Raw genomic sequence first — 13,119 nt, forward strand, 5'->3', positions numbered from 1 at the left:
AGAACATAAGAACGGCCGTACTGGGTCAGACCAAAGGTCCTTCTAGCCCAGTATCCTGTCTACCGACAGTGGCCAACACCAGGTGCCCCAGAGAGGGTGGACCGAAGACAATGATCAAGCAATTTGTCTCCTGCCATCTCTCTCCAGCCTCTGACAAACAGAGGCCAAGGACACCATTTTATCCCCTGGCTAATAGCCTTTTATGGACCTAACCTCCATGAAATTATCTAGCTTCTCTTTAAACTCTATTATAGTCCTAGCCTTCACACCCTCCTCTGGCAAGGAGTTCCACAGGTTGACTACACGCTGTGTTGTACTTAAAAGAAGTACTTGGGATCTTTTCCAGAGGGATAAGGCAACATGCCACATTTATTGATCACACATAGAATCATAGAATCATAGGACTGGAAGGGACCTCGAGAGGTCATCGAGTCCAGCCCCCCGCCCTCAAGGCAGGACCAAGCTCCGTCTACACCATCCCTGACAGATGTCTATCTAACCTGTTCTTAAATATCTCCAGAGAGGGAGATTCCACCACCTCCCTTGGCAATTTATTCCAATATTTGACCACCCTGACAGTTAGGAATTTTTTCCTAATGTCCAATCTAAACCTCCCCTGCTGCACTTTAAGCCCATTACTCCTTGTCCTGTCCTCAGAAACCAAGAGGAACAAATTTTCTCCTTCCTCCTTGTGACACCCTTTTAGATATTTGGAAACCGCTATCATGTCCCCCCTTAATCTTTTTTTTTCCAAACTAAACAAGCCCAGTTCATGAAGCCTGGCTTCATAGGTCATGTTCTCTAGACCTTTAATCATTCTTGTCGCTCTTCTCTGTACCCTTTCCAATTTCTCCACATCTTTCTTGAAATGTGGCGCCCAGAACTGGACACAGTACTCCAGCTGAGGCCTAACTAGTGCAGAGTAGAGCGGCAGAATGACTTCTGCATAGAATAATCAATACTTATCAATTGCTTATGACACATTGCACTCATGCACTCTCACACACACACAAGCACACTCTGTCTTGTTGTTACCAAAAGTTGCTCCCCCTAACTGCACTGGCCAGGTGAGTTAGATGGGGGAGGGGGTGGAGCTGGGCTTCTGCCGATCCGGATCGATGCTCCCATGTTGACAAGACGAAAACCTGGGGTCCCTCTGCAAGATGCCTCCTATTTATCCCTCTCATGCAGCCAATTAGTCATCAACTGGCCTTTCTTAGTGCTGCTTCAAAGAGAGTTCTTCCAAGGGCAGGCACTTGCTGCTTGACTCCCAAGGCGTCTGTATGTCCAGTCTTCTTAATGAGCTCACTTTGCTGGTATTGTCTTGGATCTGGCTCCCAGACCTTCTCCACCTTTGCAACTGCTGCTGGAGGTGCTCACCTTTCATTCTCCATTCACACCTCATTCATTTCAACAGGGCAATCAAGGAAAGGGGAGAGCTCAAAAGACATTTTTTTTCTTACAAGATCTATATATCTTAATACAAAGTTATAGGATAAATGTTACGGAGATTCTATAAGAACACTTAACAAAGATATATCTAAAAGGACAAGATCTTAATACAAAATATAATATTACAGGGATTTTTCCACACTGTGTGAAGAAGAACTTTCTTTTATTAGTTTTAAACCTGCTCCCCATTAATTTCATTTGGTGTCCTCTAGTTCTTCTATTTAAGGAACTAATAAATAACTTTGCTTTATTTGCCCTCTCCACACCACTCATGATTTTATATACCTCTGAGGAAGTGGGTTTTACCCACAAACGCTCATGATACTATATATATGTATTTGTTAGTCTCTAAGCCCTGATCTCACTAGGGAGTTATTTTGAAACAACCCCCCTTATTTCAAAATACAGTAGACTTCCGATAATCCAGCACCTTTTGGACCTAGGTGGTGCCAGATTATCAGATTTGCCGGAGAATCGGGAGGCTCTGGTACAGCTGCACGGCTTAACAGCTGGCCCGGACACAATCTGCCTCCCTCTCCCCTGCCCTTCCCTCTTTGGTCTCCTCCGTGCTGTAACCTGATCCTCCTCCCCCCCCCTCCCTTTCCCCATCGCTGAAGCAAAATGCTCTTCTCCATATTGTAACACGATCCCACTGTCCCCTCCCCCCAGCCCCCCAACCTTATGCTCCGTCTGGTCACAGCCAGCATGTATGCTGAGCTGCAGGCTTTTTAATCAGCTGGTCAGGAGCGCTTGGCATTTTGATGCCGGAGTATCGGGAGTGCCGAACAATTGGATGCTGGACTATCGGAGTTTTACTGTAATAAGCGGAGTGTCCACACTCCCAAGCCCATTGTTTCAAAATAATGGGCTGCTTATTTCAAAATCTGTACTCCTGCTTTCCTTGGGCAATAACTCTTGTTTCAAAATAGCAGTAGTGTGGATGCTCTGCTGCTGCTATTTCAAAGGAACTACTCCCCAGAGGAATCCGAAGTAATTACTCCACAGTGTTTCCTGGGGTTCTATGTCGAGGTCACACGTTCACAATAACGGAGCCTGCCTCGGACTAATTTCGAGGCTCCCCCATGGTGAGGACACACTGGTTCGATTTTGTTCTTTCGGGAGTTATTTTTTTGAAATTAGTTATTTCAAAATGGTTTCCCAGTGTAGAGATGCCCTAAAGTGTGACAGGACTAAATGTTGTTTTAAAGTTACAGACTAACACAGCTACTCCTCTGAGACTTTTTCTATGAACAGTAGACACTTGGTGCAGGAGAAGGGGAAGAAGAGAACCTTGAACCTCCGGGCTATGAAATGTGATCTCTTCAGAGGTGGAAGAATAGACTTGTGGTTTCCCCTTATGATAATTAAACTCAGCACCTAGGGCCGCTTGTCAAAAAGAAATGAAGATCTGTCAGCTATTGAAGAAACCATTATGGGAGAGCCTGGAAAATTTCTGAAAATACCCACATCTTTGAGTGCTCATTCCAAGTGAGCCTCCTACCTCAAACTACCCTTTTGGCACATACCATTCACATCTCCTGGGATACTCTGTGTCACCTCTGTAAATCAGGAAGTGATGGGAAATTTACAGTGCACGTTCCCACTGTGACACCGCGGCTGATTCAGTTTTCCCAATTGAAAAGGACTCTAGGAAGAATAAATCAAACAAGCAGGATGATCTTGTGCCTCAAATCAGATGGACTGTTCTTGTTCAACATCCCAGGGTATACTCTGTGGAAGAGCCGCCTCAAATGTTGCCCTCCCTCTTTAAATTAATGTCAGCTCCCAGAACATCTCAGGCCACATCTTCAGTCCGTGGAAGATCGACGCTGCCACAATTGATCTTCTGGAGTTTGATTCAGTGAGTCTAGTTAAGACTCACTAAATCAAACTCAGAGGGCATCCCCGCCAGCTGCCAGTACTCCTGCTTATACGAGGAGTAAGGGAAGACGATGGGAGTATTTGCTCCCATTGGCCTCCCATGGTAGGGACAGTTGGGAAACAGGAAACAAGGTACATGGACTCCAGCATAATTAACGTAGCTGGAATCACATATCTCACTTTGACGTCCCCTTTTACTGTAGACCTTATGTAAATCCTCCTTGATGGGTCAGTTTATTGCTGACCGCACTGAACTTCCTCTGTTTCCATCTGTGCCCAGCTGGAGCTTGCAGCTTGGGTCAATTAATGATTTTTTTTTTAATGCGCCATTCTCAAGTGCCTTTTGGCAACCCACATTAAATAAATTATTTAAATAAAATAAATAATAAATCAACAATGATGCCTACAATAGTCACCATTAACCCAGAACACTTATACGCAACGAGGTCAGATGACAACTCGGATGTGCTCATATGAAGTTCATGTATTGAACATTCTGTTCCCTTAGTGAAGGCCGTGTGTGCTGCCAACTCCAAATGATGGGAAAATAGAGATATAGGTAATAGTTCCAAAACTGCCAGAAGGGAGAGACAATCGAGGAAAGACTCCAAATAGCTCTTTATTGATTGACAATCGGCAGCGCCTACCAGTCTCACATGACTCTAAAATTGATGGGCTATGAACCAAGAAATTAAATTCTCCCAAGAGAAATGATGCAGCACCATTAGCCTTCGAGAAGATGGCAAACTAGTGTCCTCATAACCTCCCTGGGAGGGAGATGAATAAATATTACCCTCATTCTACAAATGGGGAAACCGAGGCAAGGTCACAACATTAGGGCTAGGAATAATCAGTTCCTGGTCCTGTGTTCAACTCGAGTTTCTTTCCCCACCCCCTTTTCTTTCCTGCCTTTAGATATTTTTTTCACAGGTAGTTTTAGAGAAGTGTAGGATGGTGACCGTTGAGCATCACACCAGAAAGGCCAACTCTCAGATGTAGCCTTCAGGCTAATCAAGAGATTTTCAGAGCCTGTGCAGATACAAATGTTTATCCGCAGATGTAGATATTTGTGGATATCTGCCTGGGATCTGCAGGGCACTGCTCCCAAGAGAAGCTGTAGCTAACAAAGAGGAGCATGGTCCTATCGCACCCGGGAGTTAGCATCACATGCTGGCAGAGCAGCAGTACCACCCTCAACCCTACCCCCGCCATCTCCTATTAGGGGTCACACAGCCCCACTAGTGGCAGGGCTGGGGGTGGTACAGGAGGATCTGCTGGTGCGGGGTGCAAACCCAGCATTCTGAAAAGTGCAGAAAAGAACTAAAGTAGGTGGAAGGAAGGTTAGACTATGGCTGTTCCTTTGCATGCCTCTCTATATTGAGCATATGTCAGTGAGTAGATGATAACTTTATCTACACATAGGTAATTGAAGACAATCAGTAAACAACACACAAATGCACCCAGCCAGTAGAGTTATGGGAAATATTGCTCACATTTTCACAAACTTTGGATTTCCAGTGTTTGTGAAAATTAAATTGTTCTTGCTGTTTTCCAACCAACCTCACCAATGATCGTTATGTCAAATGATTACATTTTAGTAAATGGAAAAGAAATGTCAGCCAGTTATAGTAGCTCTCCAGTCCCGGAACTGTAAAAATGAACATAATTAATGATAAATGGTAGCGCTCAGTATTCATTACTCACCACAGTATAGGGACAGTGTAGCGCTCAGTATTCATTACTCACCACAGTATAGGGACAGTGGTTAAAGACTGAAGTATGTTTAAAGCAGGTGATAAGATAATTCTTACCTCTTATATCTAAGTACTTATTTAGCCCCCGTTACTAGGAATGCTACAAAATCAATGGATTTTGTCCTCCCAACACCCCAATCAGGTTGGGAAATATTAGAGTGTAACCTCTCTGGGGAAAGGATTGTCCTTATTTGTACAGCGCCTAGCACTAAAGGGGTTTCGCCCATATCTAGGAATCCTAGGCTCTGTGGGGCTACATCTACACTGTGGCTGCGTCTAGACTGGCATGATTTTCCGGAAATACTTTTAACGGAAAAGGTTTTCCGTTAAAAATATTTCCAGAAAAGAGCATCTAGATTGGTCCCGGAGTTATCTTTATAACGATGCGCTTTTGCAGAAAAGCGCGTCGAGATTGGCGGCGCGCTTTTGCGCAAAAGCAGAAGCCCGGAACCATTTTGAAGAGGGCAAAAGGCCACCAGACCTTTCCGGGGGCGGGGCTGGAGCTCCGTACAGACACGTGCTTAAAGGGGTCTCGCCGGACAGCCGTTTTTCTTCTGCTCCATGCGTTAGGACCTCTGGCAGGGACTGACAGCCATGGCAGGTTTGGTGGTTGCCCTCTGACTTTTTGGGACACCACCCTTTGGCCCCCTACTGCTTTTTCCTATTTTGCTTTCTTGTGCCCTGCTCTGTCTGCCATGGAGCCAGGGGTGGCCATGTGCCTGCTCTGGCCCCCATCGGCCATTTTCGAGTGCCTGCAGCTGGTGCTCCAGGCCGGTGCCCTCGTCTTTCAGGACCAGAAGGTGCAGATCGCCTTCAACTCCCTCACCATGGAGGCCATGGTGTCCCTGTGGCATCAGCACCCCACCATGGAGAGGCCACTCTGGAGACTGGACACCAGTACGGACTGGTGGGACCGGCTGGTCCTCGGGCAATGGGACGACCAGCAATGGCTCCGGAATTTCCGCATGCGAAAGCGGACCTTCCTGGAGCTGTGCGCCTGGCTCACCCCCGCGCTAGAGAGAGTCACCACCCGGCTGCATGTACCCATCCCCGTCAACAAGAGGGTCGCCATCGCGCTGTGGAAGCTGGCCACCCCGGACAGCTACCACTCGGTGGCACAGCAATTCGGGGTGGGAAGATTCACCATCAGTGTCGTCGTGATGGAGGTAAGTCCCAGGAGGTGTGGGGTGCGGGGAGGGTGCTGCACTCCATGCCCAGGGGCAGCCAAGACTCCAGGCTGGGTCACCCAGGAGTTTGGGCCGTCCCTCCCTTGTACAGGCCTGCTGGTAGTGGTGGGGGGGCCGTGGGGCGAGGGGGCCCTGGTGTTTGTGTGTGTGTGTGTGTGTGCGCGCGCGCATGCGTGAGGACAGAGGGAATCACGGGGGGGGGGCCCAAGGGAGCGCACACTCACCCCTGCCTTATGTGATGTGTTCCCCTGTGTTTCTCTGCACCCTTCTGCAGGTTGTCCACACCATCAATGATGTCCTGCTCCCGAGAGTGATCCGCCTGCATGACGTGGATGCTACGCTGGCCAGCTTCGCTGCCCTCGGGTACCCCAACTGCGGGGGAGCCCTGGACGCAACCCACATCCCCGTCCGGGCCCCGGAGCATCGAGCAGCCCATTTCACGAACAGGAAGGGGTACTGCTCGATTGTTCTCCAGGCCCTTGTGGACCACCGGGGCCGCTTCCTGGACGTCTACACAGGCTGGTCCGGTAGGGCACACAACGCCCGCATCCTCCGCAACTTCGGACTCTTTCGCAGGCTGGAGGCGGGCACCTACTTCCCCCGGCAGGAATTGACTGTCAGGGATGTGCCTATGCCCATCTGAGTCATTGGGGATGCAGCCTACCCCCTGCTGTCCTGGCTAACGTGGCCCTACACGGGGCGGCCAGACCATAACCGGGCCCAGTTCAACGACCACCTCAACTGGGCCCGAAATCAGATGGAGCTCGCCTTCGGCCGCTTAAAAGCCCGCTTCCGTTGTTTGCTCACCCGTCTCGAGATGGGTGAGTGGAATGCAACGGAGGTACTGGCTGCATGCTGCGTGCTCCACAACATTGTGGAGCGGAGTGGGGAGGCCTTCCTCCCTGCATGGATGGCAGCCGAGGCACAGACGTTGGAACAGCCCCACACAGCTGCCGTCTGCCAGGAGCACCAGGATGCGGTGTGCATCAGAGAGGTCCTGATGGACATGTTCGCACAAGCCCCATAGTAGGGTCGCCTGGGTCTCCCCATACGACTCTCTCCCATCCTCTCCTCTCCCCCCCTCCTCTTATCTCCCCCCAATTGTAAAGCGTCGGTTCCAAGCACAGCGGCCATCATCGTGAATGTTCGTCGGGTGCGTCGGACGTAGTTAGGGTTTTTCTTTTTAGTTTAGGCTAGGGTTTAGGCCACCATCGCCTGTCCAAGCTGTCCCGAAGAACAGGGAAGAGGATTCGTGGTTTGTGCGGAAGGCTCGAGTCAGCGTACCCGATTCCAGTCGTCTTCGAGGGATCTCTAGGCTCTTCCTCTCCCGGGGCCTGGAAGGACCAAAGGATTGAGGTTGCCAGCTTCGCCGTCGTCTTCCATCGAGGGATTTCCTGGCTGTTCCTCTCCCGAGGCCCGGAAGGACCAAAGGATTGAGGTTGCCAGCAACACTACAATCGTCCCCTGCATCTAGACTATGTTACATATTCTTTTGTGTGCATCTTTTAATCTTTCTTGCTTGTTTGTTATCTATGTTAATATAGTTGTGGTTTAAATTTTACTTAAAAGTGTCAGTATTTATTTATGCGCCACAAACCAATGACCACTTAAAGGGACCACCGGTGATAGATACAGAATTTGGTGTCCGCATTTTGTAATCCTCTTAAATTTAGTTGGCTAATTGGCATCTCAAATCATTTATTACAGTTACCTCGAGTAACACAATAACCAGCACAGTTTTGTTCCCAACTGAAAAATGTCTGTTTTTATTTACAAGGGGGAGGGGGAGGAGGAGGAGGAGACCTTCAACTGGGACGGGGAGGGGGAGGAGCTACTCCTGGGAGGGGTGGCCCCTGTGAGCACTCCTGAGGGGGCGGCCCTGGACATGTGGGGCAGGCCGCATCGGGGCAGGCTGCACGGGGAGGTGGGCAGGAGCAGGGCGTATTGCAGAGGCGACAGGAGCAGGGGGCATGGGCAGTGCTAGGGGAGGGATGGCGGGGGCATGGGGTAAGGCCATGCCAGAATGGATGGCATGCGCTATGTGCGCAGTGAGGGTGGCGATGGAGTCAGCCATGCACGTGCACTTTGCCTGGAAGGCGGCCCAGGCCTCTTGGCGCCACTGCAGGTCCCCCGGACGTGCTCACGTATCAAGGCCTCGATTCGCTCGATGGCCTGCACGTGCTGGCGAAGGAGCTGGTCCCGGTGGCGGAGCCTGTGCCTGTGTGGTTGGGCAGCTGGGGGTACCACTGCTACAGGACTGGAGGGTCCCCGGCTTGTGCTTGGTCCCGCTGCAGGGAAGAGAAGAAAGGATGGGTCAGTCAGGCAGGCCAGCCACTGTCCCCACACCTCATGCCCTCCACCCCTGATCCCAGGTGACCCCACAGTTGTGTGGCTTGGGCCCACTCAGTTCTCCCTCCTGCCCCCCGTGTTGTATGTTTGCAAGGAGGACCGCCCCTGGAGTAGGGTCCTCCTCCATGTATTGTAACCAGCGGTCTGTATCCTGGCCCCGTGGAGGGCGGGAGGGCACTTGTGTTACGTTAACCTGTGTAACTCCCTGCCGGTGGAGACTGTGAGGCTTTGGGCTAATCACTGGTGTTTGACAGGGAGCGAGATGCATCCCCACACAGTGCCTGGGAGCACATCTGGCAGAGGTGGTCTGGGCTCTCAGATCCCCATCGTGTGGGATATCTCCTGGACGGAACCAGAAGAGTGACTGGGGGGAGGGGTGTCCCATCCTTGCAGCAAAACTCAGGCGGCCCTAGGGGCAGCCCGAGCGCTTCCCCCCCTTCCCCCTCCCACTATCCCTCACACACGTAGCCCAGGGACACGTGTGGCCGCAGTGGGGACTTCCCTCGGGGAGCCAGCCAAGGCACTGGGAGCAGGCGAGGGGCTCGGTGGGGGCCACGTTCACAGGGCTGTGATGCTGTGGTTTATCCAAGAGCAGCTGGCTGTGCCTCACAGCCAGGCATGGGACAGTGTGCCGTTCTCCATGCTGCACCCTTGGCAGAGGTGCGGGCTCTGGGCTGAGTCCCTGGGGCCCTGGCTGGTTCCAGCTGGCATCCACCCTTCCCCCTGGTCCCGCTGAAATGTGTGTGAGCAGCATGGTCCCATGTGTGCCCTGCAGCTGCGTGCCGCGGCCATGTGCCGCTCAGTCACCAGGCTGCATGTGGTTGCACGTGCTGCTTGCTGCCTAATGCTACACAGCGTGCAGCTCACGTGGCTTGAGTGACATGCTCTCCCCCTTCCCCCTCCGGGCGCCTGGCTCTCCCCCTCACCCCCCGCCCTTGTGAGTGCAAACTGCAAAGACTTACCCGTGGATCCTTCCCCGGCCTCGGAGGAGCTGCTGGAGGGGGCCTGCTGGGTGGCGATGCTGGGCTCCTCCTCCGACGCACTGCTGTCTCCTTCCCCCGCCTCAGTGGTCCGGGTGATGGGGGGGCGCTGGCAGGTGTCCACGGGCACGTCCGGGGCTTGTGGGGCTGGCTGGCCAAGGATGGCATGAAGCCGGTTGTAGTGGGGTCTGGTCCTGCCCCCTTGTCCTCGCTGGCCCGCACGTAGCCAGGCGCAGCTCCTTGACCTTAGCCAGGACCTGTTCGAGGTTCCAGGTCGGATGTCCCTGCTGGGCTAGCGTCTGGGCCATGCGGCCGTAGATGTCAGCATTGCAGCTCCGGGACCTCGTATCATGGAGGTCCTCCTCCTCCTGCCACAGGTCCAGGAGGGTCTCCAGCTCCCTGGGGGACCACGAGGGGGCCCGTTGTTTCCGGCCCCTTGGGGCCTCCTGCGCTGGGAGTGCAGGTGGCTCAGCGCCCAGAGCTGCCATGGCTGGCTCAGATGGCTGCTGGGCAGGACAGGGGCGCTGTGGCAGACCTCAGGGCAAAGAGGTCTGTGGCACGCTCCTGCCACGTGCGTTTAGCAGCCTGCGTGTTCTTTAAGAGCTCGAGTTACCAGGAAGTCTGGGGCTCCTACAGGGTCTCCCGGCGTCCAAACCGCTTTTTTCCATTTAGCCTGCGTTTGCGCAAAAGCGTTAGCTAGTTGTCTACACTGGCCCTTTTGCGCAACAGTTTTTCGCAAAAAGGACTTTTGCCCGAACGGGAGTGGCAAAGCTTTTCCAGAAAAGCAGCTGATTTCGCACAGTAGATCGTCACTGCTTTTGTGGAAAATCAAGCGGCCAGTGTAGACAGCTGGCAAGTTTTTCTGGAAAAGCGGCTGATTTTCTGGAAAAACTGGCCAGTCTAGACACAGCCTGTGGGTTTTGCCACAAAAGCCTATGCAAATGAAGCACGGATTAGCATTTTCTCACGCTTCATTTGCATACTCTCTTCCGATCTGTTTTTGTGCTAGGGTTTTTTGCACAAAAACAAGCAGTGTGGACGTTTCCTTTTGACGCAAAATCCCCTTTTTCCTCAAGATCGGTATGCTTCCTTTTTTTAGGTATAAGGATCTTGTGCAAAAGGGGGGTTTTGCGCAAAAAGAAAACGTCCACACTGCTTGTTTTTGTGCAAAAACCCCTTGCGCAAAAACAGATCGGAAGAGAGTATGCAAATGAAGCGTGAGAAAATGCTAATGCACACTGCATTTGCATAGGCTCTTGTGGCAAAACTCGTCGTGTAGACAGCCTGGTAGTACAACTAATTAAATCTCTTTGGGGAAAACAACAGACAGGGTGAATTAAGTGACTGGCCCCAAAATTGGATCTGTGGGTGAGCTGAAAACTGGACCCAAGTCTTCAAGGTCATGGCTTATCTCCAGGACAATCTAACGCATTTAGACTGTTGCATCTGACAAAGTGGTTTTTGCCCACAAAAGCTGATGCCCAAATAAATCTGTTAGCCTTTAAGATGCCACAGGACTTCTCCTTGTTTTTGCGGATACAGACTAACACGGCAACCCCTCGGAGACTTTGGACCTCCAGATGCTCCACAAAGAAAGAGTATCATTATTCCCAGATTAGAAGTGGGGAAACTGAGGCAGATGGAAGTTACTTGCCCCAAACCTTGCAGCACCTCTGGGAAAGAACTAGAACCCCTGTTTCCTTATTCCTACATTGGAGCCCTAGCCACTGAATCACAGGGTAACATGCCATCAGAATCTCCTGGGCAGCTCCAGCCGTGCAAATGGGAAGCAAGGGTTAACTCTTTCTTAAGTAGCTGTATATCTTCAGCTGTGGGAAAGTTTGTACTTTTAAGGTAATTGGATGATTAAGTGCTAATTGGTGGAGGAGGGTGAGTTGGCAGGTGTGTACAAGCCCAGCAAATAACTAGCTGGGAGAGAGACACAGGAGGGGAAACTCAGCCTGAAAAAAGGATGAGTTGAAAAGCCCTGGGCTCAGCTTTGCCTGAAAGAGAGAACTAGGGATACCAGCAGGAGCTAAAGAACTGGTGGGTATGTAAGGCCTTTTAGTCTCTGCTTTTCTTTGGTTTTTATTTTAAACTTCAGGCTCTGCTGTAGAGGATTTTTCACGATGAAACTTGACAGCACACACTAAATCTCAAGCAAAGTCAGTTTTTGTGTGCATTTCTCATCAATAGGGCTGTAGCTAAGGCTGTCTTATTTTCAGGGGATTGTCAACAATCACTCCTTGGTGCAAATGTCTTGGTGGGGTAACAGTGTTAGTCTGTAACTTTCAAAACCATGAGTAGTCCCGTGGCCCCTTAGAAACTAACAAATATATATTGTATGAGCTTTCATGGGCAAAACTCACTTCTTCAGATGAGATGAGCTTGAGTGGAGAGGGGGAAGAAAAGAGTGGGAAAATAACAAGGGGGTGGGGAGAAGTACCTATCATTTGTTGTCCTAATGTTAATGAGGCTAATTGAGTGGGCTGGGTAATTCCACCCAGGAGAGGTGTCTGCTGGTTTAGATAATTTTACTTTGGGGCTTCCTCTAGCAGCCTTCCCCATAGTTCTTAAATCTATGAGAATTAGGTGTCTAAATGCCTTCTGTGACTCTGGCCCCAAGTCCTGAGAGAACCCAGAGCTAGAGACCTTCTGGCCAGCTGGAGTAAGCACTATTGGCAAATTGGCCCCTACCCCAGGAAAGTACTTAATGAAGCATGTGTGTAGCCTTTCTCCTTTCAGAGAGCCTACTCATGCTTAATGTTAAGTGCAAGTTAAGGATAATAGGTTGGCTGTCACTTCGCTGGTTGCTCGCTTTCATGACATTGCAGCCCGAAATAGTGAAATTCTCACCAGCTTAACTGCTCTCAGGAGACTCCTTCTGCCATCTGGAGTTGAAATCTTGCTTTGTGAAATCTGTGGCTCGGGAACAGAAAGCAGGAGTCTGCACTCCTTCCGCTCTGGTGTCTGTCCCGAGATCATAAAGGTGAGTGCAGATGCAGGCATATATACCAGTTGAAATAGGGTCTCTCTTACTCCTCAAGTGCAAAGGTATTTGGATTCAGTACTTTAGTTTTGGCCTAAACCCATCTGAAAGGGACAGACAGGCTTGATGGTGAGGAAGGATTCTGCGTAGATGCTCTTCTGAGAGAGCAATCATCCTCCTAATGCAGGAAACACTGTGTCTCCTCTTTATTTGCTCTGTAAGGAATTCCCTCCCCCCGCCCCTGCTACCTACATTCTCCACTTCTTCCTCTCTTCTTTCTTCCTCTTCCTAGCTGTAGGGCTGAAGAATGATGTCACCCTTGTAAAGCATTATATCTATCAATGTGATGTTATATAACCCCGTATTGTAACTGAAACCCCATTTTAAACTTGGTCATGCCTCAACTCTGTTTAACATTAGGGCTACGTCTACATTGGCCCCTATCCCATAATAGGGATGCTAATGTAGCACTTGGGAATAGGCAAATCTGCGGGGGATTTAAATATCCCCCGCGGGATTTACATTTT

The 13,119-nt window shown here is 50.6% G+C and overlaps 1 protein-coding gene across 2 annotated transcripts in view; it reads left to right on the forward strand.

Moving 5' to 3' along the window:
• Nucleotides 1-11,506: 11,506 nt before the first annotated feature.
• PROK2 (prokineticin 2) overlaps nucleotides 11,507-13,119 on the forward strand; it is a 268,634-nt gene continuing 267,021 nt past the window's right edge. Inside the window, exon 1 of one of the 2 annotated variants that reach the window (XR_016350440.1) lies at nucleotides 11,507-11,653. The gene's annotated coding sequence lies outside the window, so the exon portion shown is untranslated. The remainder of the gene's footprint in view (nucleotides 11,654-13,119) is intronic. The other variant, XR_016350441.1, reaches the window with a different exon arrangement.

The sequence above is a fragment of the Pelodiscus sinensis genome, chromosome 11 (genome assembly GCF_052426305.1).
Source record: "Pelodiscus sinensis isolate ZL-2025 chromosome 11, ASM5242630v1, whole genome shotgun sequence".
Lineage (NCBI taxonomy): Eukaryota > Metazoa > Chordata > Testudines > Trionychidae > Pelodiscus > Pelodiscus sinensis.